The sequence below is a fragment of the Crocodylus siamensis genome, chromosome 1 (genome assembly GCF_052110815.1).
Source record: "Crocodylus siamensis isolate JL-2025a chromosome 1, ASM5211081v1, whole genome shotgun sequence".
Classification (NCBI taxonomy): Eukaryota; Metazoa; Chordata; order Crocodylia; family Crocodylidae; genus Crocodylus; species Crocodylus siamensis.
This window is the reverse complement of record NC_143395.1, coordinates 149,004,059-149,031,397: the sequence shown is the minus strand read 5'-3', so window position 1 is coordinate 149,031,397 and position 27,339 is coordinate 149,004,059.

Genomic DNA, 27,339 nt, shown 5'->3' with positions numbered 1-27,339 from the left:
GCTTATTAACATCTATTAATCAATTAATAACAAGGTGTGGCGGGCAAGAATATGGCCAGTTACCCCAGAAACAGGTGGGTGGGTGGGCCATGGTTAAATAAGCCCTGAGAAGGCCCCCTGTTGCAGGTAAAGACAAGCATTAGATTGAGATCAAACTAATCAAGGTTAGGTTGCTCAAAATGGCTGGGTATGCAGGCATTCACAGGGTTTAAATTACCCTAAAAATGGTGCACCTCATCTAAAGTTAGTTCACCTCAGGAGGTAAACTAACATTATATCAGCCTGAGTAATCCCATCTAAACTGGATTAACTAGGTCTAGTGAATACCAGCATATATTCATAACACAGCTCCAGGACTAGAAAAATCCAGCCACTTGCCCCAGCCCCAAGGATAAGCTGTTCATATTCCCCTTCCCCCTGACCCCAACCAGGCTATTTTAGTTGCTTGATTATTCCTTGCCTGGACCCACTGACCCTTCCTCCTATTTCCATTCTCATCCCTGTACATACCTGCCAGCCCTGCCTGGATCCACCACCCTCTACTCCCAGACCTATCAGCCCCTTCCTCACTTAAGTCATCTAAAAAGAAAACAGATGCAGCAAATGCTTGTTTGCACCCTAAGGTGCCACCTTGTCCAGCCTTCTGCCTAGCTTACCCACTATGGCTAACTTGGTAGACAGTCTTATAGGAAACAGTTATTTAATGCCAACTACAGGCATGCATCTGGCTTATAAAGACTCAAGGCAAGGGGGATCCATTTCACCTTCCCCCACCAGCTCTAGCCAGGCAGCAAAGCCCAGCCAGCAGCTTAGTGCTACTCCCTCTGCCCCCCTTCCCTTCCTGACAGTGTCGGTGCTGGGAGAGGGGGTGAGGATGAGGAAAGAGGCAGTTCAGCAGCTTCCTAGGAGGCTTCTGAATCATCCCTGCCTGCTGGCCAGGTGGACTGGTGCAGGAAGGCTCAATCCTCCCTGACCCAATAAGCAAATGGCTGTTGGGTCGGGGGGCACTTTAGCTCATGGCACTTTAAGTCTAGGTCAAAGCAGAATTTCTTTCATCTTGTAAATGTTTAAATAGGACTTCTGACAATTTCAGAACCTTTAGCCAAACTTTAAAAATTAAGAACTTTGTTGAAACTGACCCTTTGTCACAAATGGCTTTGATTTTGATTACTCAGTATTCTGACAGGAAAATGATTCACTGAAAAATTCACAACTGCCTTTGCTGCTAAAGTTTCAAATTCCTACTCAGCTGAGAAACAAAATGAAGAAATAATTCAGATATTTACATTATTGTTTTTCCTTATATAGCCATTTCCTACTGAAGGGAGAATAATGTAACTTTGAGACAATATATTAATACATTGCCAAAATAAAAATCCTATATCTTTTTTCACTGAAGACAATTTAATTTACTTCTCCCACAACAAGGAAGATCGTATTTCTAAGAGAAATAGAAGGAATACAGAATTACAAATACTCTTGTACCAAATACAGTGGACTATTGGTTTTGTAAAATTATTGCTTGTGGCAAACAGCAGGCCTGTGAATAGGGAAGCATGAATGACACGTGCCTCTGGAGGTTGGGGGGGGTATGACAGCTGCCCGCAGGTGGCAGTGGTGGTGGCAGTGTTGGCAGTGGAAGGCGGGGGTGGCAAGGGGTGACTGCTTGCAGGCACTGCCAGCAGCATCAGCAGTTCTTCTTTCAGGGGTGTACCGCCAATCTCAGGGGGAGCACATGCACCCGCGTGCACCCCCTATGCATCGCGAATATAGGGAAGTATTCAATTCAGATTTGGACTCAGCTGATTCAGAGGACTGTACTTTGAATCACTGTCTCCATTCAATTCGGCAGAATCAGAATTGGAGATTTGGCACTGATTCGATGCTGATTCGGATCCACTGGGGAGAGGCAGGCACAGTCAGGAGGCTTCTCCTTCATCTGTTCCTGCCTCTCCCTGGGTGGGGGGAGCCACAGAAAAAGCCCCTATGGCTACCCTGCCCTGGCCAACCCATGCCTGTCTCCAGCCTCCCTGCACTTAAAAAAAAACAAAAGTCCCACACTCACTGGCTGCAGCAGGGGCAGGGGTTTTGTGGGGGGGGGGGTGATGAGGGGGGCTCCTCCACATGGCCCCAGAGCCTCCACAACCACTGCTGCTGCTGCTGAGTTTGGGTTTTGGGGGGGGTTGTTTGTTTGTTTATCTGTTTTATTCCTGGAGTGCTGGGGCCAGGTGGGAGGGGGCAGGGAGGCATCAGGTGCAGGGCTGAGAAAGGGGGCAATTGGGGAGCAGGGGCTGCATGGGGGGTGGGCCCTGCCAGGAGGCCCCAAAGTCCCCATAGCCCCTGCTGCAGCTGGTGAATGTGGGACTTTTTTTTTTTTAAGTGTTGGGAGGCTGGGCTGGGTGGGGGATGGGGCAGGCAGGGCACCCATAGGGGCTTGTCCCATGGCTCCCCCCACCCAGGGAGAGGCGGGCACAGCCCTAGGTGCCATGCAAGAACCTGAAGCCACCTGGCTGTTCCTGCCTTTGGATCTGAATTTCTGAATCTCTCTGAATCTTTTCCAAATTGATTTGGAAGCTTCAGATTCAATTTGGACCTTTTAATAGGTCTCTTGATTCAATTCATATTTGGAGACTCAGCTGTTAAATCTCCTCTGAATCAAATCCACAACTGAAGCTTCACATAGCCCTAGCAAACAGCATATTTGAGATCTCCTAGCTAAATATAGTCTGAACTGTTCATTAGTCTAGTGAAAAATTCTGAATGATTTATTGTTCCTGTTATGTATGGATTAAATGATGGAAGCTGATGTGTGAGAGCCTTCCTCTGTGTATCAGTAAAGTTTTGCCTTAATATGTCAAATGAAATTACCTCAACTGGATCATTTTTTGAAGTAACCAGAAGGTAGTTTTACATATAATCCCACCACTCATTTAACCAAATGGAGTAGCAGTTAAATCTTTGTATAAATGTTGTATTGATTATGGCTAAATCATTTTTTAGAAGCTGTTTCATGCCTAAGGTAGTTTGCTCATTGTCTTTGAATATTTGTCTTTGAATGTTCTTTTTACTGTCAAAAGGTTGCCCAGTTGATAAGCACAGAAATAAGAGCCTACATTTTCAAAAGTGGCTAGTAATTCTGGAAGCCTGACAATTTTGTGTTGTCTGTGAAGAAAAGTTTTTAGACGCCTGTTTCTTCAGACCTTCTGAAAAGCCAGCTTCTTTGAAAATCGCTTCTTTGAAGATCGCATGTTGGGTACTCCCAGCACTTATCATTTTCTTAATTTTGTTGAAAGTTATTACTTGGCCTCAAAATACAAAATACAGCAAGGTGTATTGAAGTACAAAGCCCAGGGTGAATAGGAAGAAGAGAAGGAGATCTTCAGAACTCATCATGTTGAAGCATGAATGATACATGCCTCTGGCAGCTGGGTGGGCAGGACATGGTGGCACTGGCAATGGCAGCAGTGCGGTGGTGGGAGTGCAGCGGTGGTAAGTAGGGAGCTCCCCCACTGTCAACGGCAGGGCAGGGGGACGGACTGCCGAGCAGCGACCAGGGGTAGGCAACCACCTGCAGATGCTGCTGGTAGTAGCAGTGATGGCCAGCAGTGATCACTGGCCACCTGCAGACACCACCAGCAGTGTTGGTGATGAAGGGTGGGGGGCGGTGAGTGGCGCCTTTTCATAGGGGATGCACCACCATGCTCAGGAGATACATGTGCACCGCCTACATGTCCCCAGTGTGTTGAAGAATCATGATACCGAGAAGACCTACTAGTAAGATTTAGCAGGAAAAAAGAGAAAATGTTTGTTACTGGCTTCTTCATAGGTTAGATGATAGCTCATTTTTAGCAGTCTTTTTAGGTTAGGTCCAACATGAGTCTGCAGATGCAACCTGATTTCATTTAAATTTAATTACATTCTGTAGTCCAAGAACACAACAATTAAAGCAATGTTTCACCTTTTTTTAACCATTTCTAGATACTTCTAGTCAATAGGAACACAGCCAACAAAGAGATCCTTAATTAAGACCTGTGGTATAGGCAAGAGTATTTTAATCTTTTATTAGCTCAGTTATATAGTTGTGCAAATCCATAGCACCAGACCATGGCACACAGATGGCAGTCACTAAGCCTAAGCCAGTGTGGTTTAAAATAAAAAGATATCCATCTCTAGGATGCACAGCTGGCACACAGGGTGTTCAATAGTTTCTATGTCGTGTTCACTCTGTGTCTGGAACATAGGGTCTGGCTGGGGAGGGGAGTACATGGCTGAGACCATTTACTGCTGATACCAAGGAAGACCAGGTAATAAAAAGTTTAACACAAGAAAGATCTCAAGTTTTAAAATGAAACAGCCATTTTTGTTACCAGCTTTCAAGCAGAAGGGAAATCAAGCACTTTTTAGCAGTCGTCTCAGATTAGCTGTGAAATAACCCACAGATGTTCCCAAGCTGCCATAAATGGACTCACAATGCCATTAGCAATGAGTACATGTTAGGAAAACTGTCAGTCTGCTCTACCTTACCTAGGGGGAAATTAGTGTGACACACAGCTTACATCAGTTTGGTTCCCCTTCTCCTCCCAAGGTATTTTGGGTGCTGCTTGTCTATTGAAATGGAACTTTGACAGCATTGCTAAATCTCATGGTAATATGGTTTTTCTTAAAGCCATCATAGCAGGGAAGAGTAACGGGTTTTGTTTGTTTGTTTGTTTAAGAAAAGGGGGGGAAAGGAAGAAAATGAGTTTTTCGTTCTCATGGTTGTGGAAGACAGCTTGAAAGTATAAACAAAGGACTCCTAAAAGATGCAGAAAACAAAAAGCAGAGAATCCCTACTCCATTTTAAAAAATGTAGTTTTTAAGCCAATTTCAATTGGGGGTGGTGTGGGAAAATTAGCTTCATGACTTCTTAGAGAAAAAATTAGCTGACCATTGTTATTTTAGTTTCAGCTGCACTTACAATAATAGAGAAGTACCTATTTGAAGGCTAAGACTCACGTGTAATAGTGAAAAAAATTACAGCAAGTGTCTCACTGCAAGAGTGATGTTGTTAAAATAAGGAAAACATCATTACGTTAAAACCTGTGCCTCTTCCTTTTAAAGTACAGTTTCTGCCTTCAGTCAGCTTCCCTGGTGCCAGTATTGCCTAGTTTCTTTCAATAGATTAAAAGAAACAATATACACCCTCGCAGACATTCTCTTCATCAGGTTTTTGTGTGTGTTTACAACTGTTACCATGTTATGTTAACAGCTACTTTTGAAACCAAAATCAGGCTACTGCAAGCTTGTGACATTTTAACTGAACTGATTTTATGCTGATCAGGTGCAGCTACATACAAGTAGACGGTACTAGACACTTAAACCAGCTTACTATGTGCTTGAATGTGTTTTTTTGCATCAGTAGATGACTAGATTAAACTAAGTAGATGTGAGCAGTTTACATAAGTCTAAAATGGGGTAACAAGACTTTACGTAGACTGATTTAAAATTGTTTTAGATAAATGGATACTTTTTTTTTTTTGTATAAAGGATTTGAAAGGTACATCTGCACTGCAGGGATGATGAGTCCCAGCACAGATGCCAGCTAGCAGAATTTGCTTCCACTTCTGCTAAAATGTTCTAAACCCATTACTGCACTAGTGAGACCATTCTGGACTGTCTCTCTTGTGGCTAATAAGAGGCATATTGGAAACCAAGGTCTTGAAAGTGGTAGTAATGTATCAGCTTGAACATTGTTTGTACAGGTTTAGATCATGCAAGCAGGGGCTGAGGCACAGAAGCAATTCCATAGCAATGAAGTTTGTTGCCTGTGGCAAAGCCTGCCCTAGCCCCATGCACAGATCTGGGGGACACATCCTGACCCATGCTTGTACACGCAGAGGCAGGAGCTGCCTTTCCCCATCCCTGCACCTCCCCAAATGAGCCGCTCATGGCTCTGTCCTGTGCCCCACCCCAGCTGGGCAGGGGCTGTTGGTGCCCCTTTGCTTCAGCACCTGGGGTGGTCACCCTGCTCATCTCTGCCCCCACTTCCCTTGCACAGGAGACACACACACAATCCTCCTGAGTGAGAGGGGACTTAGAAGTCAGGTTCCAGGACAAGTACTGAAACAAAATAACCTGGTATAGCTATTCTGGTGTAACTCCCAGTTTGGACACTTCTATCCCAAAATAAGAATGTTCTGGGCTTTTCTCTTTTTGTTTGTTTGTTTTAGATTATATTAATTTGAATCCTCTATGAACACAGTTTTATAGCTTATTTTTCTAGATAATGGCAAAATGAAATTAGTGCATGGTAAACTTATAATTTAGCAAAAAATATAAAAACTAGATTTTAAATAACTAAACTCTTTGATATTTTTAGATAAGAAGCAAAAAATAAAAATAAAAAAAAGGCCACCCATCCATACTAGCCACAATCTAACTACACACTTCAGAAGAAATACCCTTGTATCTGTTCCAAAAATATGGCCAGAACACTGAAAGAGTGAAGTTCCACCATCTGCTCCTGAGTGGTAGACGACAGTGCCATACTCAGAACCTGAACGCCTTTTAGCTGTTAAAATATTGAACGTATGGAGCAAGAGTCAAACACTGACATAAGCACCTAGACGTCTTCTTAAATTGATGGAAAAATAAAACAAAACATTTCTCTGATTTAAAATAACTAATCCTTTCCATGTATGAGGTGTGAGGCAATCCTAGGTACCATCGTTTTGAATCTTGTTCACTATTTATTGAACTCAACTGAAAAATTTTTACTGACATAAATCAAACTTTGCATTGGATCCCAGTGGCAGATGTCATGGTGTTGGTTATAGGTACTTATTCCTCTTGCAATATTAGTTTTGACCACTCAGCTTCCTGCATCTGGTACTTATTAAAAAAAAAAAAATCAGGATGCCAAATTTGTACCTTTTTTACCTGAGTGATGGTTTTATTGAAGTCAGTGAGACTTCTGCATGTTTACACCACACATGAATTTAGCCTTGTACTTTTCTGTTTTGCTTCATGCTGTTAGAACATTGATGTTATAGACAGATTCTATGTAGCATGCTGAGTATCACAGCTCTCTGCAAGTGATTGGCTAGAAAATGAAACAATAATTTTAGCAGTGTTGTATTGTGAGTTGTACAAGTTACCTTTTTCATCTGGTCTGGCATCATGCCATAGAGAGATGAAATGTTCTTACAAAGACCTTATAAATTACAGTTTATACAAGGGTGATAATATTACCAGGAGTATATAAATATTAAATTACTGGGAAGTAGCAAGAATCAAATGACTAATTCCTATGCTATCTATGCTGACAGCGTATGATGCTTTTCACTCTATGTAGGTAAGCCATAATAAATGTTTAAATGGATTTCTTTTTCAGATTTCATGATGTGATCCATGTTGTGCTTCTTTTTCCCTCTCATGTACACAAAAGCTGAAAGTCCCTTGGGGGTCTATAAAATCCCAGCTTCTGCACAGCAAGATTGTAAATTCCTAAATTTTGAGTTAAGCAAATGCTGTGTTGTTGTTACTTTATTTTAAATATACCAGGTAAACTCTTTTAAATTCTATAGTACAGTATTTCATTCTGTCATCACCACAATATGAAGTAGGGCTGTGCAAAGCTTCAGGTCACGATTTGATTCGGAGATGATTTGGACCAATTTGGAGGCCAAATCTCTGAATCAGAACTGAAGTGCTAGAAGCTTAAAAGTTTTGAAATTGATTCAGAAAAGATTCAGTGATTTGGAGGGCAATCTTTCTGGGGAAACAAACTTAGGAGGATAGGAGGGAGGGGGAGCAGAGGGGGAAGGACTGACATGTCTAGCTGGCCAGTGAGCATGATTTCTCTCTGACTGCCCTTCCATCTACAGTTTCTGGGGGAGGGACATAGAAACAGCACAAAAGCCTCTGTTTGCAGGCTTGGTGTGCTTTCTGTGAGCTTGTTCTGAGAGAGCAAGGGTCAGAAAGGTACTGGACTGCCTGGCTTGCTTCATAGTCAGTTAGTTGCCTGCTCCTTTTTGTTCTTAGAAAGGATTGGATAGGATTTAGCTTTGCTTAGCTTATTTTAGAATCTCTCTATGTAATAATTATGCATTCCAATTCATTTCTTTCAATTTATATTTGTTGTATTTTTTTTTCAAACTTTTAAAAAAGAAAGCTGTATTTTTCCTGGCAGTGTGATCCATTACTGTGCAGGGAAGCACACATTGCGTGCACACACACATAGAAGAAGAAGAAAAATAGATATTCATAGAAGAGATTGTATAGCTATTACATTAGTTATTAATATTATTAGTTATAGTTAGTTTTAATAGTTTACAGACTGACTAAAGACAACAGAGATGAAGTCAGATAGTGATTCAGAAAGGAAAAGAAGATATTTTAGGTACACTACACAACACAGAACAATACAGTAAAGAAACACAACGCAGAAGAAGAGGGAGAAGTCAGACAGTTACCCATTCAGAGTCAGGGCAGAGAGCACATTACCGAACAACAACACACACACACACACACACACACACACACACACACACACACACACACACACACACACCCCCCATATTCTTTATTAACAAACAATCAAGAATCAAGCCACTATACATAAAGTGAAGCAAACAATTCAGACAAGCAAGAAGGAAAGAAGAATTCCTAAAGTCACCCAGTCAGAGTGAGGGCAGAGACCACACAACCGACAAACAACACAAACACACACCGCAGACAACACAGGCTCAACTGCAGCTACTGCCTCCACTCTCCTCAAGACAAAACATAAAGTGTTTGTTGTGGGAGACTCCATCCTGTTGGGGGACTGAGGGGTACTCTGCTGCCCCGACCCCTTAGCCCAGGAAGTTTGCTGCTTCCCAGGGGCCTGCATCCAAGACATTGCGGAGAAGATCCCTAAGATCCTCCAGCCCACAGACCACTATCCTATGCTCCTTGTTCATGTGGGCACCAATGACACAGCTTGGAGCATTCCCAGCCAGGTCATGAGGTGCTACAGGGATTTGAGAGTGGGGCTAAAGGGTCTGGGGGCAAAGGTGATGTTCTCATCAATCCTCCCACTCTCGGGCTATGGGCTGAAGAGGGAGAGGAGGATCCACATAGTTAACCAAGGACTGTGGCACTGGTGTCATCAGGAAGGCTTTGGCTTTCATGACCACAGCCCGCTCTTTGGCAAGAAAGGCAGTGAGCTGCTGGAAGAGATGGCCTCCACCTCTCCCCCCTGGGGAGGAGGCTCTTTTCAGCCAGACTGGCTGACCTGCTCCCATGGGTTTTAAACTAAGCCCTCTGGGGGATGGGGGAACTACCGCCACTGCTGGCCTGCTGAGCAACCATTGCAAAGGCAGCAGGCCAAGGCACTTAAGGGACCCCACCCCTGCCCCAGCCCTGGCACAACCTGTGGGCAAGGCAAGAGCCCCCAAGGGGACACTTGCCTGCCTGTACACAAATGCCAGAAGCTTTGGGAATAAGCAGGAGGAACTCGTCCTCCTGCTTAATGCAAATTATTATAACATCATAGGGACAACGGAGACCTGGTGGGACTCCACCCATGACTGGACCACATGTATAGATGGCTATACCCTGTACAGGAGGGAACGAGTACATAAAAGTGACGGGGGTTTAGCTGTCTATGTTAAGGAAAGCTACGCATACCTGCAAGTTGATGTTGGTGACCAGGGTGGATGACTGGAGACCCTCTGAGTTAAAATCTGTGGGGAACATGGCACAGGGGACACAACGGTGGCAGTCTACTACAGATCTCCCACCCAAAGTCAAGAGCTTGACAAGGAGTTCACCCAGGAACTGGCTGAGGCCACATGCTCCAGGACCATGGTTATCATGGGTGACTTCAATTACCCAGAAATCTCATGGGTGGATCACTCAGCACAATCCGAACAGTTGCAAAGCTTCCTATAGTGCGTGGATGACCTCTACCTGACCAAGAAGTTTATGGGCCAATGAAAGGTAAAGCACTGCTTGACCTGTTACTGGCTGCTGGGGATGACCTAATCGGTGACCTAGTGATCAATGGGAAGCTGGGTGACAGTAACTATAAGCTGATCACCTTTACCATCCACTGTAAAGCTGGCAAGTCAGTCAGCAACATGGAAGTCCCTGACTTCAGTAAAGCTGACTTTAACAAGCTCAGGAGGCTTGTCAGTGAGGCCCTAAGGGACCATAACCACAGGGGAAGGGGAGTTCAAGAAGAGTGGTTGCTCCTCAAGGGAGCGATCCTTAATGCACAAGCTAATTCCATTCCATCTCGGAGGAAAGGCAGCAAGAAGGCACAGCAGCCCCCCTGGCTCTCCAGGGATCTAGTAGACCTCCTGAGGCTAAACAGAAAGGCCTACAAAGGATGGAGGATGGGATTCACCTCCAAGGAGGATTATTCTGCACTGGTCAGTCCTGCAGGGAGCAAACCAGGAAGCCAAGGCTGCAACTGAACTCCAACTAGCTTCAAGCATCAAGGACAATAAAAAGTCCTTTTTTGGATATGTGGGGAGCCAGAGGAAAAGCAAGGGCAAAACTGGACCCCTGCTAAACTAGATGAGACAACTGATGCCCAGGAAAAAGCCAATCTATTAAATGGGTACTTTGCATAAGTTTTTCATCAGTCCCATGGGACACCCATGCCCACCATGGGACAGGGAGGTCTGGGTGAGGGAGAACCTGATGGTGTTTAGCACTGAAAAATGCAAGGTTCTCCACCTTGGCAGGCAAAACCTACAGCACCTTATAGGCTTAGCAGTGCTACGCTGGCTACCACTATAGAAGAAAAAGACTTGGAGGTCATCATTGACCACAATGAGCCTGCAATGTGATGCTGTGGCTAGTAAAGCAACCAAAAGCAAAACCCAGGACCTCATTCTCCCCTTATACCTGGCCTTGGTGAGGCTGCAACTGGAGTACTGTGTCCAGTTTTGGGCTCCACAGTTCAAAAAGGATGTGGAGAAGCATGAGAGAGTCCAGAGAAGAGCCACACACATGATCAGAGGTCAGGAAAACAGACCTTATGATGACAGGCTGAGAGCCATGGGGCTCTCTAGCCTGGAAAAGCACAGGCTCAGGGGTGATCTGATGGCCACCTATAAGTTTATCAGGGGTGACCACCAGTATCTGGGGGAACGTTTGTTCACCAGAGTGCCCCAAGGAAGGCTTCTGCTGCCAGTGGAAGTAAGGAGGTGGGAATGGTACTTGTATCTGACATCCCTGCACCTGCACCATGTCCCCTAACTCCAGAAATAGGCACCAGCAGCAGAATGACTGTCTTCTCCATCCCAATGTTATCTCCTAGCATGAAAATGGAAATGGAGGCATCAGGGGGTGAAGGACAGGCTCCGGTGGGGGGGGGGGGTGTGGAAAAAGGGAGATGTAGCAAGGCAGGAAAAAGTGCAGAGGTACCTGGGAAGTCAGATGTCCAGCAGGTTGAAGTGTGTCAGAATTCCACTGCCTATATTGAATCCATGAGTTTCTGTACCTAGGAGGCTGATGAAGTGAAGTTCATAGGCCTGGCTGTGAAAAGTGGTTTGTAATTTGTTCCCTATCAGGATCAGGCCTGAGAGACTGGAGGCAGAGTGGTTTATTTGGTGAGGAATGTGCCCCCACAGGTAGTTGGGTATTGCTGCTTTGATAGATTATGGTGTGCAGTTTGTGGGGGTACTGGAGATAGTTGGCAGGTTTTGCGTTTTGAGCTGTAGGAAGTTGGCTTCAGTTTTGGTGATGAGGTTAGGTGCTTGTTTGAATGTACAAACCACTTTTCAGAGCTGGAGCTATGAACTGCACTACATCAGCCTCCTAGGCAGTAGGTACAGAAAGTCAAAGACTCAATATACACAGTGGAATTCTGATACACTGCAACCTGCCAGACATCTGACCCCCTAGGTACTCCTGCACTTTTATCTGCTCTGCTACATCCCACTTTCCCACCCACTCCAGCCTGTCCCTCACTCCCTGATGCCTCCATTTTCATTTTTACTGACTGGCTTTCTCGCCTGCATCGCATGCCAAGCCAGCCTCTGGCTTCTTTACTATTCCTTCCATCCAGGACCAGGAGACAAACCAACTGCAGGTACTTCCTCAGCCTGACAAAGGGTTTTTCAACCCAAAAGCTTCCTAAGATATATATTTTTAAGTATTCCTTTTTTTTATAATAAACCTATGGACATAAAAACACAAGATAAGCCATCACACACCATGAGTAATATCATATATCCAACACAACACAACATCTTTACTTCTTGCTGTCAATTCCTTTATAAAAAGAAAGGCTCGGTGACAGTTCCATTTGGGTACCTTTGATGCTGCTGTTAATGCTACTGGTATTGAGCCAGCTAAGTTATTTTGACCTGCCATCATTTACAGTGGAGGACTGGAACGAGACTGTAGGGGAGCAGGAGACCTCACTGGGGCACACTGCCAATGTGTGCAGAGGCCCCAATGCCAGGAAGGATACACCTGGAAACACACGCTGTGTCACACACCCATATCACAAGTTTTGCCTACAGCTATCTCCTTGACAGATGGCAGGTTTTGTGGCAACAGCAAGGCCTAGCAGCCAGGCCTGCAGTAGTTTTGACACTCCCCCTGTACCCTAAGAGAGACACAGTTGCACAAGTACCCATGTCACAAGTTTTACCTGTCAGCAGCTGGAGGTGCAGGGCCCCAGAACCCAGACTCCCCTAGCACCTATCTCCTTGACAGCTGGTAGGCTTCACATCTGCAGCAGGGCATAGCAGGCCTGCAGTTTTCACCCCCCACCACCTTAACACACATACAGTGTCACCTATCTCACGAGTTTTGCTTGTCAGCAGTAACTGTACACACAAGTACTAAATGATTGTGCAGTAATCGGAGTTACTGCACAGTAATGTTGCCAAATGGCTTTTTTATGATGTTGACTGCTCAGTAGCTCATGACTACCCTGCTATGCTTCCTGCCATGCAGCACTACTGAGCAGTACTCATGGGCTACTGTGCAGTCAGCATCTCATGGAGATGTGGCCAAAGACTACATATAATAGTACAGGCAAAGAAAACTTGCATTTCTGATGGAGTCATGCTACTGGATTCTTTGACAGTAGTGGCAAAGAACTGTATGGGCGTTCCTTGTTATTGTACAATATTTCAGGCAAATGAAAAATATCAGGAAGGTAGATCCACAAGAAATAAAATATTTTCCAAGAATTCTGCAATGTTCTTTCCTCTTCTCTTTTCCCAAAGGACTTTAGGCAGCAATATTAAATTTAAATTTCATTCTGTGCCGTAGCGCCTGTGTATCTTTAAACATCTACTCAAAAATGCTACTTGAATGGAAGGAAAGGAAAAGTGCAAAAACATTCTGCTGATTTATTATAATTAAACTCTCTGAGCTAGAGTTTCAACTGGTGTGGTTCAACTATTCTCAATTCAGACAATTCCACCAGCTGAAAATTCAGCCCTCTGAACATTGACTGTGTTTTTAAATACAACACAGAGCATACTTTTGCTCAGCATTCAGAATGAGAGTTAAAAACAAGTGCAGCAGGAAGTGATTATTTTCCAGTTTCCATATTCATGTATCGCATATGCCATATTTCATATAGAGAATGCACTTCTCACTGTATCACTACCTGTTTTCAAACTGTAATGCAGGCATTAAATCTGCAAACAGAGATGTATCATGTCCATGTAGCAAGAATTCTTTGCACCTGCTGTGTTAAACAGCTGACTTATCTTTAAAAAAGCCTTTTAAAAAACATAAAAGAAAAAAAATATATATATTGCTTCATTGACTGAAGGCTTCATACGTTATAGCTGATGAAACACTAAGTAGTATTATCATACTGAATCAAATTGCTCAGCTTGACTACAAGTTAAGAAACAAATACAGTTTGCAGCATTTCTAGAAGCAGTCATGAAAAAAAAAACAACCCAGCTATTCCGTTCTCTTCATTTTTTTCTCTTCCAGGAATAAAAGCTCCAATCATACCAGGTGAATTTAAATATAAAAATAAACATATTTTCCAAAGCAATGAATTTAAATAAGTATTTTATGAGCCTCCTACTGGTATGTGAACCAATTTCAGAAGGGATCTGGGGATAACATTATGAGTGGTTGTACAGTCCATAGCACTTGTCTGGTAAAGGGCCATCTCCAGTAATTACTTTTTTATTCTGTATAACCAGCAACAGTAGAACTCTAAACTTGAGGGAATGGCCTATAGCCTTTACCAATTTTAAAGTTAACTAATTTGTAATAGATTATTCACAAAGCATACTGTGGAGGATGCTTTATATTGAACAGTCTTTTAACTATGCTTTTTTGAACATTTTATGCATACATCAAATGTTTTATGAATATAGTATCACAGATATATGCAGTTTAACCTTCCTAATGGTAAAATCTTCTTAAGCTTGTGTGGAATTTGTTCCTTTTTGTTTAGTCTGCTCTAAAATATGATCCAAAGCTAAAGCTGATAGGAATATTTCCATCAACTTCAATGAATTTAGGTAAAGCCTGGTTCTGTTTCTGCAGGTACTTCGTCAGCCTGACAAAAGTACCTGCAGAAATAATCTTACAGAAAGGTTCTTGTAGACCTGTGCAAGATTTGTAGAGAAAAATACCATCCCAAGTTCTTTAAAGCTGAGTAATACTATCCACAGCAGAGAATTTGCTCAGGTGGCTTAGTTATATATACAGCCCTAAGCGCAACAGAAATGTTAAGCTTTGAATTCAACATTAGTGAGTCAGAAGACCAAACATAAAAAAGAATCAGATTTGGTACAATTTATATTTCTCTTCTGAGCTAGTTGGCATGTAAATTACTCCAGCTTAGTTAGACTCTCCTGGTCTCAAATTCCATTAAACCAACAGCCACTTACCAATATGTAATTTACACCTCCTTACTTTCACATCAGTTCTGAATTTGGCACGCTGAGCCTAAGGTGACATAACTAACACATCAGGGGCGGGTGGGATAAAAGGGAACATAGCAAGAAAAAAGCCAAAAGGACATTAGTAGGGGGCGGCCATCATCTGTTCTGTCCAAAGCATACACAAAAAGCAAAATACAATCATTACATTGGTGTTTGAGTCAGTGCTGTTATATTCAGCATCCTGTAACTTAAATCCACCTCCGCATGTATACTCAAATTGCAAATTACTTCAGGAAACTAGCATCTAATATTGTCTCTCTCATACAACTGTAGTTCTTGACACAAAATTTTGCTTGCCTCTTGTTTAAACCTAATGAGTATACAAGCTTACTAATAATAACCCATCAAAAAATTTGTGGTAGCTAATGTTTGATTGCAATGATGTGGGACTGACAGTAGTAACTCATATCCCTCTCTTCATTGGAACCAAGCAAGCAGGACCCTAAATGCTAACTCATTCAATACTCATCCATTTCAGTCTTAAATCCTTTGATGCTCTTAATATGGGGTGAGCAATTATTTGAGCTGGAGGGTCGCTTCATGAGTTTTGGTGTGCTGTTGAGGGCTTCAAGGGTAGCCCCGCCCCTGGACAGGTGCCCTGCTCCCAGTTGCCATGTGGTTTCCAGAAATGCCACCCTCTAACCCCTGACCTTTGTCACCATTTATTCCTGCCCTCACCCCAGAAGTACTCCTTTTGGGAAGGTGGTTTGCCATCCTGGAACCAGAGACAAGCAAACAAATTATATACTAAAAATCTAACATGCACAATAACATATTTTAATTTTTCATTTATGTTTAATTTAAAAACATATTTTATTTTTTGTCCTGATTTATGTGTGTTTGCATGTTTATATAGCAGTGTGATTGCATAATAGCTCTCAAAATGAAGTCTTACTCTTCTATATTGTGGGGGGATGGGGTTTGTCAGGGATTGTGGTCATATGTGGGGTGTGGAGGAGGGTGTGGTTGTGGGTAGGTATTGGGGACTTGTGGAGGGGTGTTTGTGGGGTTACGTGGATGTGTGTGTGTGTAGGTGGTTATGGGATTTGTGGGGTGCGTGGAGGGGGAAGGTGGCTGAGGAGGTGTGTGTGAGTGTGTGTGCATAGTAGTGAGTATGGCTCCCTCCAGAGACCCATGGGTGTGTGTGGAGAGGGGCATGGATGGGGAGGGGTCCTGGGGTGCATTGTTTGTGGGGTGTGTGATTGTGTGTGGGGGAGGCTGTGGTTGTGGGTTTTGTGGGTGAGGGTTTGTGGGTATAGTGGCATGTGCATGGGAGCCCCCTATGCATGCCTCCCTGAGCCAGTCAGTACCTGCCCCCATCTAACAGCCCAGGGCCTGCAAGCCCTGGATACCTCCCCACCACTGCCAGCAGCACACAGCCCCAGCACAGCCTATGCCCACCCCAGCAGAAGTAGATCAGCCAGACTCACACACAGCCTTGACCTGGCCCCTGTACCTGCTCTGCACTGCCTGACTGTGGCATATCATACCACCCCCCAGGCACACACCCAGGCTGGGGCATCTCCACACTAGACTGTCTTTCTAGACAGCTTCTAGTTCCAGCCCTGCAGTACTGGAGGGGCCCCACACACAGCCCTGACCCACCCTGCACATGCTGCAGGCTTACCTGCTTATGCTAAACAGCTGCAGCAACTGCAGCACCAGTGGGGCAGAGTGTGCTTGGCATGGGGGAAAAGTGACCCTTCCCTCTCAGCATTGCCCAGTGCTTCCTGCATCAGCTGCCTGGAGCCCACACTGGACTGCCCTGTGGCTCCTCTGTGCTGCCCCCACTGCCCTGAAGAGCAGCTTGGAGATGATGACAGTGCAGGGCAGCCCAGCATGGGCTCCTGGTGACTGCTTCAAGCAGTGCTGAGAGGGAGGGGCCGCTTTTTCCCCATGCCGACCACACTCTGCCCTGCCAGTGCTGTGGTTGTTGCAGCTGTTCAGCATGAGCAGGGGAGCCCACAGCAGGCTTGGGGTGAGGTGGGACTGTGCGTGGGTCCCCAGCAATACCGTGGGTCCCCAGCAATACCATGGGGCTTGTCTACCTACCTCATTTGAGACCAGTTTTTTTTTTCTCCTGCCCTGGCAGGGGGTCAGACTTGAAGATCTATAAGGTCCCTTCCGACCCGACTTCTATCATTCTATGATAGGTGTTGCAGTGTTCATGGACACTATGTTTAAGGCCAGCTCCAACTGAACATGTATTGGAAATGTTGGCAGCAGTTTAGGAAAATATATTATGCATAATGGGAGTTAGGTCAATAGTGATGGAAATTTGAATTTTACCAAGATAATTGAAGAGATTACTCACAGAGCTTACTCTGCACTTGATTTCATCTTTGGATCTGTTCTGGATATCTCAGATAATAATCAGGGGATTCCAGAAGCACACTGGTACTCATACACTATCATTTCAAATGTGCCCCAGTGCATCCTAGTTTTAAAGAGAGGCTAAGGATATGTGAACAGCTCCATATGTCTTAGTGTGATATGAACTCTGAAATGTGTTGATGACAATGTAAATGTTAATACAGTTAACTAATTCAGTGCTGATTATTGGACATTTGGGTAAAATCATCTCTCCTCTCAGCTAACTGATCCATATAAATACAGGGCCTTCCATTAGTCTCCCACACAGTAATTATATTATTATGAGCAGCCCTGAGATTGTTCTGGTTTATGCAAGAGGGTCAAGAGGCTCCTGTATAGCCCAGTGATGCATAGAATTTAAAGGTGATTTAGAGGAAACTTCGCCATAACCTTCTGCTCGCTACTAGAGTGTGTTTTGTAGAAATGGAATAATATAGAAATCCTTCTACAAAGTGGCACTGGAGAGTGAAATGGAAAAATTATTTAGACTTTTGTAAGATTTTAAATCCAGTTCTACATACCATATTTTCTAGCAAACATCATGAAACTTTTTTCCAAAAATATGCTGCTGGAAATTGGGGTGCATATTATGAGGGAATATGGCAATATCAGTTTCCACAGAGTGTAAGTCTCACTGCAGAGGAGGAGGGAGCAAAGGTAATGCTGCATACTGGGCTCCCTAGTTGCTGCTACTCAGCTACTCACTGCTATTTACTAGTATTTTTATCCTTCATTTTTCCTTTCAAAAACCCGGTGTTTATGTTATCTGTGGGCATATTGTATGATAGAAAATATGGGCTCTCTGGGCTATTCTAAGGGAACTTCAGAACTCCTGAAATTTGCTCCAAAATTTTCAATCACAGCTAAACCCCATATATACCAAAAATGCAAGAGAGCATATTGTAGGGGCGTCTCTGTTACATCCCCTATTCTCCAGCCACATAGAAAAGAAAAAAAATCTCCAAAGTGACTCTGCACACCTGGACATTCACCCTTTTACTGATTAAGTACAGTCTGACTGGATAAGGTCTAACCAGGTTTAGGGTCAGACTACATCATCAAAGTGATGCAAAATGATAGACGAACATCCCTATAGAGCCTGATAATTTAACCCATGTTTATTGGCAATCCCTCACAGTTGAGGATGACTGTCTTTTATGATTGCTTTTTCTGTGGGTCTGAAGATGGCTGACAAGGCCAATCAGGGATCGACAGACTCTGTTGCAACTCAGGCACATGTTTCTGTGCAGGGTAAGTGGCTCTGGATTCTTGATTCAGTCCATGGCACGCTGTTTCTGCCACTCCTGCTTTTCCATCACCTGTTACAAAATACAGAGATCCTTCCTCCATTTAGGGTGGTCCTAAGCAATAGTCTCCCATGACTTAATGTTAATGTACCATTTTTTTCAAGTTGTCCTTGAGGACATCCTTGAAGCACTTTCTCTGCCCTCTTCTTCAGCATACTCCTTGACTGTGCTAAGAGAATAAACCTTGCTTCAGCAATCTGGAGTCAGATGATGTGGCTGGCCCAGGGAAGTTGATGTCAGATGATCATAGCCTCAATGCTCATGGTATTTGCTTGCAGGAGGATGGTAATGTTGGTGTATCTGTCTTTGCACTGGATTTGAAGGATCTTCTATAGGCAGCATTGATGGTACTTCCCTAGTGACTTGAGGTGTCTCTTGTATGTTGTCCACATCTCATCTCCATACAGTAAGGTGGGGATCACCACTGCTTGATAAACCATGAGCTTGATTTCTGATGTCGTGATCACATTTTCTCAGGCATCTGAAGGCTGCGCTTGCACTTTAAGGTGAAGTTGGATTTCTTTGTTAATGTGGATTTCTTAATCCAGACCTACCTTGATAGAGGTTTAAGAATTCTTTGGCTTTATCTGATTAGATAGCTCCTTAGGAAAAGGTGAGATTCAGTTCTATATGGGAAAAATAATGAAAGAGAACTCAGCTCCTAAATGACACAAATACAAAGTGTAACAACAACAGATTTCTGGCTAGAGGAGCTCTAACATTATATCACTAAATGTGAGAAATTCTCTCCTGTACAAGCATTGATTGTATATTTTTGCTTATGTTTAGGCAGTTTAACATGACTTATAGTCAGCTGCTCCTTTCTATGGGTAAGTGGGAGACTCTAGGCTCAGTCAGAAAAGGAAAAAATGTTATTACTGTGCCTTTTGAAATCTGGTCTGAAGACAAGAATTTTTTGTTTCATGGTTTCAGGCACAGTCACCTTCTCAGCTTCTCTAATTAATCTTGCCCCAGCTGCTGACTCCACAGGTGATGACACTCTCCACTTGTCAGCTAGGAAATACAGCTTCAGCAGTAGAGAAAGATTTCCATCTGTAAGAGTCTTAAAACCTCTATTACATATTTTAAAATATATGTTCCAGGGATCTTGCTGATTAACTGAGAAATATTATGACTTTATAAGTTTTCAAACTAAAAAATGAGAAGAGTTCTACTATTTTTTCCAGATCTAATCAAGGTATCAATAATTGTTTTCACAATAAATAGTTTCTATTCAGTCATTTATCGGAAGTTACCAGCCAAGTTTCAAATTGCCTATCTACTTGGAAAGATTTACTTGCTTGTTTTTCTTAGCAGAACTATGTTTTATGATTAAAGATGTTGCATTGCATTTTGTCTAAAGTAACCTTAGGGCATTGGATATGCTCCCTGCTACCCAAGAAACACTATAAAGTTTCCTGCCTTCTTTTGCCAATGTGCAACAAGTGCATAGAAAATTTCACACAGTCAGATAGCAGTCTGGCAAAGATTAAGTAAGCACACATGGCATATTACTATCATGGTTGGATTTCAATAGAATTTCCTATCTTATATCTGATAACTCACTAGAAAATCATTGTCAAAAAAGAAAGAAAACAAGCAGTATAAGTTCCCATTGGTTGGACTGGGCAAAAGGAGTGAGATGGGCATGCCATGCATCAACCAAAATAGAAAAAAGCCAATGTCTCATTCAGCCATCTTGTTTGAACTAAGTAAAGCCAATCTGAGAACACGTGGCAATGGGGAAACAATTGATGTGCTCTCCAAGGTGCTTACTATAGTGTTCTTACCTTATGGTTCTTATTCTTGTTGGTTTGTCAAGTTTGCTTACTTCCTAGATGATGTTAAAAATTTTAAATTATTTTTAAATTATTTTTTAAAATTATTCAGGGACCTTCCCTTTGTTCTGTGTTTCTATAATACCCAGCACAATGGGGCCTAGTTTCTACATAACAGATAGTCTACTCTTTCCTTCCTAATGTGATATTGTTAAAACTTTGTCTTCTTTTTTTCTTTTTTTCATGTTTATCAGTTTCCATGTGCAAGGCCCACATTACTTGAGGATGAAATAGCAACAACTTCCCCTGTTAGATCTAGAACAATTATGCCTGTCCCTAGCTAGATTCTCTTGTTATTGGTCAAACCAAAAATACTGTAAGAACAGCTTCTTTCATTTCACAGTATTTTAACCAGCACAGGGAAATGACTGCTGTTTAAAAATTACAGACTTTTTAAAGGAAATTTAAATAGATCTTCCATTGGAGATCATTTTAAAATGGGTCATGCTTGAGAAAAGGAGTTTGGGTACTATATTTCAACCATAATATGCACTGTACAAAGCATTTATATTGTGTTTTATGACTTTAGCATCTATTCCAAACTGACTGGCAGAAAAAAAATGTAGACACTAATGAAGATCTTCATTTTTCAACAACTGAAGCTTTTGAATAAGGTCACACTCAAGAGCAGTTCCAGTAAAATTAATAACATGGGTGATCATGTTATAAGCTTACAGAATCATGCAAGTCCTTGCACATCATGGCCTGGTGACTACAAGAAGTTACAAAGTAAATACATAAATAATTTGATCTCTTGTATTATAAAGGGGGAGTCTGAAGGAATAGAAAAGATCATTAAACAACATGTTATCCTTAAACTAGTACAAATATGAAAATGCAGAAACCACTTTGGCTTCATCAGGATCATGTGTTCTAGTCACATAGGAGGAACTTGTTTTCTAGGCTACACTTCACTATTCTTTGGAATGTGACAAAAAATACAAAAGAGATCATAATCTCCAGTTATACCTGGTGCATCTGACACTCTGAAACAAAGTTTTCAAATGGACGCTGCCAACATACAGAATCTGATTATCTTTTACAAAAGCAGGAATCTGTATCACTCCTAAGAGGAAATGAACTGGATACCTGGCTTTTAAATGATAATGATGAAATAAAAATTTCAAACATGTGTCCCCAAAAGAAGAAAGAGGACTGACAAACCAGGCAGTTTGGAAAATGAAGTTATTAAATTTAAAACCTTTTTATAAAAAGAAAATAGATAAAGGCCAACAGAAAGACCTGGTTGCTGCAAGAGGAGATCTCATCGTACAGCATTTTAGATAACACTTGTTCTTAATGAAAAGTGCAAGGTGGAGATTTGATGACAAGGGCCATAAACCTGATAGGATAATGTCCCTGATAGGATAATGTCCCATCAGTTCAGAAAGTGAACCCACAGGAAAACTGACCAAACTCACAGAAATTAAAGCAGCCATTAAACATTTTTTCACTGATATGCATTATTCCCAGATAAACAGAGCTAACATTGATGGCTTCCTCTGCAAATCAGACTGCTCTCATACGAAGATTTTAAATCCTTGAAAGCTCCAACAATTAACTATTGTAGAAAATTTCCCGTGTGTATTCAGGATTTCACAAAAGTAAAATCCCCAGGGTCAGTGTACAGAACATAATTTCTATAAAGCTGTTAAATGGTAACAGCCCTTCTTTTGACAAAATATTTTTAAGAGCTTTTAATACATAATACCTGTCAGCAAACCCACATGAAGAGACTACCTATGCATTTTGCAAAGTGAGTTGGCCTAGTGGAGACACTTGTTCTTACCAAAGCATTTTTAGTGGTAGGTGAACGTCAGACAAATTTAGTATACAGGTAACACAAAATCCTCAATGCTTGGATGTTTTTTTTAATCTGAAATAGAAATGCTTGGCATTTAAAAAAAAACCCTATCAGTTTGATGTCAGAGATAGGAAATGAGGATTCTGAATTAAAAATCAGCTCATCATCTCAAATGAACCAGTGAAAATGACACGTATGCATGTTCAGTATAGAGGAGTGAGACATAGGTTAACCAGATGGTCAGAATTTTGCAGTGGAAATAATTGGATACCTTTGTCTGTGTTTAGTATACACATGGGACAGATAGATGTGGGAAGTGTGAATGACTGTAGGAGAGAACAGCAAATGCTAAGGCTCACTTGTACAGGTGATAATTTGAAAATGATAATCCCCCTACTGTCTAATAAACCGTCAGGAGGCTGAGGAGAGAATTTGATTCCTGGGCAGTTCAAGGACAAAATGAAAGTGAAAAATGGATCATGGTTTGAGGGGACAATGAAGGAGTCCTTGCACATCTCCAGCATTGAGGTTTGAGACACTTTGTGTGCTCAGGTCAGTTAGAAGCAAAAGAAAATATAAAAGACAGTGGAGTCATGAGAACATTTAAAATTGGTACCAAAGACCATAACAGTCTAATTTCAGGGACAATAGATTTGGCAACACTCCCTGGTGTTACAATAACCCACAGAAAAAAGATATTCTATGTTTGGCCATGAAATAAATCAAGGGAGAGCATCAAATATTATGAATCAAGATAAACATGATAATTATTGTATAGTCTTACTATATTTTTACCAGTTTGCAGATTATCAGCATAAATCTAATTAAAATAAATATTTCTTAGTATATGAGGTTTAAATAAGAAATGTTATAGGGAAAAAAAGAGTCAAATTTACAAGAGCACTGTATTAGTTGGTAAAGCTCCACTGAGAGTCAATAGATATATAGGTTCTTAGGAACTTCTAAAAACAGTTGAGTTTCTTCAGGAAGCATTACCGTATCTGTTTGGTTTTTGCCTGTTTGCTTTTCTTCCCTTCCCTTTTCTAGAGCCAAAGGAAGGAAGAGAAGAGAATTTCAACATTAATGAAGGTTAAATGTTAAAGACCCATCTGTGGAACCCTTCCTCACCAAGGTGAGCAGCTTGCAAGAAGCTATTCCTTTGATCCAGCTTGACTGTACTTGTAAGGACATGAACACAGCTTATGCAAGTGCATATCCTGTTTGCTGCTATGGCTAACACCTGCTACCCTCAAAAGCAGAAGGAAGCCTGAAACATCCAGTTATTAGATAACTTGCCTGGAAGAGAACTTCCCAGTCTTTGGTTGGTTGTTCTAGCTGGAAACATGAAGGTTACATTCCTATGTAACATTATTGGTATTTTAAAATCCTTATTTAAACAATTCCGGATACTCTCTTTAAATCAGATCATTAGTAATATTGCTGTGGTAAAAAAATGAGCTCTGCATGCTTGACTATGGGTTGCATGAAACAAGTATTTCTCTTTATCAGTTTTAAATTTTCCCATAATTGTTCCTTTTACACTTAATATATTTTAACTTTCATTTAGTAATTGACTGAAGGATAATAAGAAATTATTTGTTTTCTTCATACTGTTTAACCACAAGAAAGCTCTCAATATGTGCTGTATCTTATTCTTTCCTTTTATACATAAACACACACACAAATAAAAATGGAGGAATTATGTTTATTCTTTTAAAAAACAATTGTTTGTATAACTCCCTGGGGAAAACTGCCTCTGCAGGGGTGGATTATTTATAATTCGATGCTCCTTTGTAACTCATATTTTCTTAATTATGCAGGATCCAGAGAACACACAAATTAAGATAGGCACAGATAATACATTTTATTGAACAGAATTCTTAGCGTCGTCTCTTAGATATTTCTCTATGACTGGATTCACAGTTGGATGGTTTACCATTGCAAACAAGGAATGGGACATGCTCAGTAAAACCTTAAATATCACTCCATTAGGCCCAGCTCCACATTGACTTCGAAACTGTTATACAGCTTTGAACCAATCCATTTATTATTATTTACTCACTAGCTACTCTACATTACGCTGTAATTAGTTCAGACACTACAGTGTCTATGGCACATATAACCAAACACTAAAGTGTCATTATCATTATTTTCCCCAATTTATGTAGCACTACAAATATAAAAATTCAGATGTAATTATACCCCAGTAATTTGGAGATACGTATTTGTGGTCACAATCTTATATCTACTGTGGTTCAAATTGCAGATTCTCCCCTTCAGTTGTGTGTTTGTGCCACATTCTGCTTGAGCATACTGACCTCCCCATGCAGAAGTACAAACAGGGACAATGTGGGAAATCTACTGTTTCCCATCTCTTTTCGAAAGAGATGACAAGAGGCAGCACAGTTGTGAGGAAGCTGGCCATTTTGAATCTTGACTTCAGGAGGCAATAAGAAATATGCCAAAACCAAGGTAGTTGTCTGTTTAGCAGCATGTTTCATTTGATTTCAAGAATAAGAAAAGGCATCCAGAAAGCAAAACAGTCAAAGCTGAGTCATCAGAGCCCCAAATAATCTAATTTCCTGTGGAGATTTTTTCCACAGCTAGGCCTGTTCATTGAAATTTAATTTGTCTCTGGCTCACATGAATTTTGTCCTGAGTGAAATTATTTGCATTGTTCTAGAGCGGTGTTTTTCAACCTTTTTTTTCATTTTTGGATCCCTAAACCATTTCAAATGGAGGTGCAGACCCCTCTGAATTGTAGGTATGGGTATTCACATACTTTTGATTGATCATAGTCATCTTTTGTGGACTCATTACATATAGTCTGCAGATCCCCAGGGGTCTGTGGACCATAGGTTGAAAACCACTGTCCTAGAGGAGCACAGTATTAAATGTTGATCATTAATTGAGGTACCAATTTACAGGATCCAGAGAACACATGATTTTTTGTGATATCCTTGAATCACCTGTGGAAATGGAGATAGGATACATGATATCAGATACATTTTGAAGAAGATGACAAGAAGATCCACAGCTGAGGGTTTTCAGGACAAAATAATTCCTGCTATTTTTGGTCATTTTTGGGGTGGTAGACATTCCAGAGAGACAAGGAATAGATACCCTCTGACAAAAGAACTAAGATGAGTTGATGATGAAACCGCACTATTGCAAGGAAGGCAGAGAGGGGCTGCCAATCTGTGAGAACTAGAAATCATTAATGACATGGAGAATAATTTATGTTTCCGTGCAAGCACCATGTAGGATTTCTCTCCCTTGTTTTCAAACTGTCATTTCTGTTTCCCTTCCATTACACTGCAGGTTCTTGGGCACTATGTCATGTCTGTATCAGAACTTATACCAGAATGGAGTGATCTCAGTTTATGAAAGCTACTGTCTCTGGTTTTGCTCTTGGCACAATGACCAGAACTTCTGTAGTAGATGAATCATAATACCTTAAATTGCCTGTACCTACTTCAGGCTGGATCCCTCATTTCTCATGAAGGGTAGGTGCAGACATACTGTGACTGTAGATCAGGAGTGGCTGGTGCACACAATCACCAGTGCCAAGAGCCATGTATAGAAAACAAACTAAGTAACTGTGGAGAGATTAGTGGGTGGGATTGGGATGGGTGGGGGTGGCAAGCAAGACCATAGTGGTGTTGGCGAGTCCAGGGAGATTGTTAGGATTGGGGAGGACTGGCAACTCTGGGTGGGGAGGTCTGCAGGGTGCGGAAGCGGCAGAGAAGTAAAAATACCCTGGTCAGAAGAGCACAGCCCCAGAATTGGAGTGAGCAAGCCAAGACAATGCGGATTTGAACCCAGGATGACCAAAAGACATAGGATGGATCTTCAACATCTCCACACCACTGGTCAGACATGAACCCCAACCCAACCTGGTTCGCAACCTGAAGATATTAATGAGGAGTCAGGTGACCAGGGGGAACCATGAACCCTTGATTAGAGGGCTATAAAAACCCCTCCTACTTCCTGTGGGACTTGTTCCAGCAACATTACTTCTGTATGTGCTCCTTGGATCTTTTCCCTATTCCAACCCTGCTCCTGCCTTCTTCCTGTTGCTCCTGCCTGATCCCAGCCTCAACACAATCCTTGCTCCTGCTTTTTTGGAACTCCTAGCTCTGATTTATCTTCCTCCTTGGCTACAATACTGCCTTAGGCTTTGACAGGAAGACCTAGACCTTGACTCATACCTGGTGTGACCTTGGCCGGCTTATGGTAATTCACTGAGGCTCCTGTTAGATGTGAAAAAACAAAACAAAACTCATTACCAGAAGAGGAAGCACTTTAGTTTGACCTGGGCCCCCTGCATTGTATAAGGATTGGGAGCTTCAGTAGGACTTTTTGTAACTTTTTTCTAAAGCTGATTCAATCATCTATTAGATAAAAGCACCAGAAAGCCCCATTGAAGTGACTGATCTATATAAATGTTGGGCAGGTCAAACTAACGCGATGCATTTTCTGGGTATATATTGTGGTCAGAGTGAGAGTGCTCTGAGCTGAAAGTAAAGTGCCAGGTTTTTTTTTTCCATGTCTGCAAGCAGCCTGAGTGACCAGCAACAGCCTGGTTGATCCTAACAACTTTCTGGGCTCTCCAAAGCGTCCTAGGGCTATGACCACCTGGAGCTGTGGATCCCACCAAGGTGCCCTGGTCCATGGAGGATTTCATGGCCATTTTACCTGCTCTGTGCCCCTGAATGGGATCTCTGCAGGCCCAGAATTAGTCTCTACAGACTCAGGTGGTCACTCTACAACAAGAAAATGCTACCCTGAAGCTACAGCCTGGCTCACCTGCACCAGGCATGGTAGCCACCACTCCAGATTTCCCTGAGCCTAAAGTTCCCCTGCCATAAAGCTTCCTTGGGGACCCTCAACAATTTGGGGAGGGGAACGGGGGTTGTCAAACTATGTCAATTACTATTTGTCCTGTGCTTCCATACCTATCCAACTGACAAGGTCAAGGTAGGGCTTGCAATTAGCCTATTAATGGGGTCCTGGCCTGGGTCTCCTCTGTTGCAAGGCACTAATTCCCTTCTGGAGGACCTCAAGGGGTTTCTTAAGGCTATGTAAGCTGGCCCCTTCTGGTC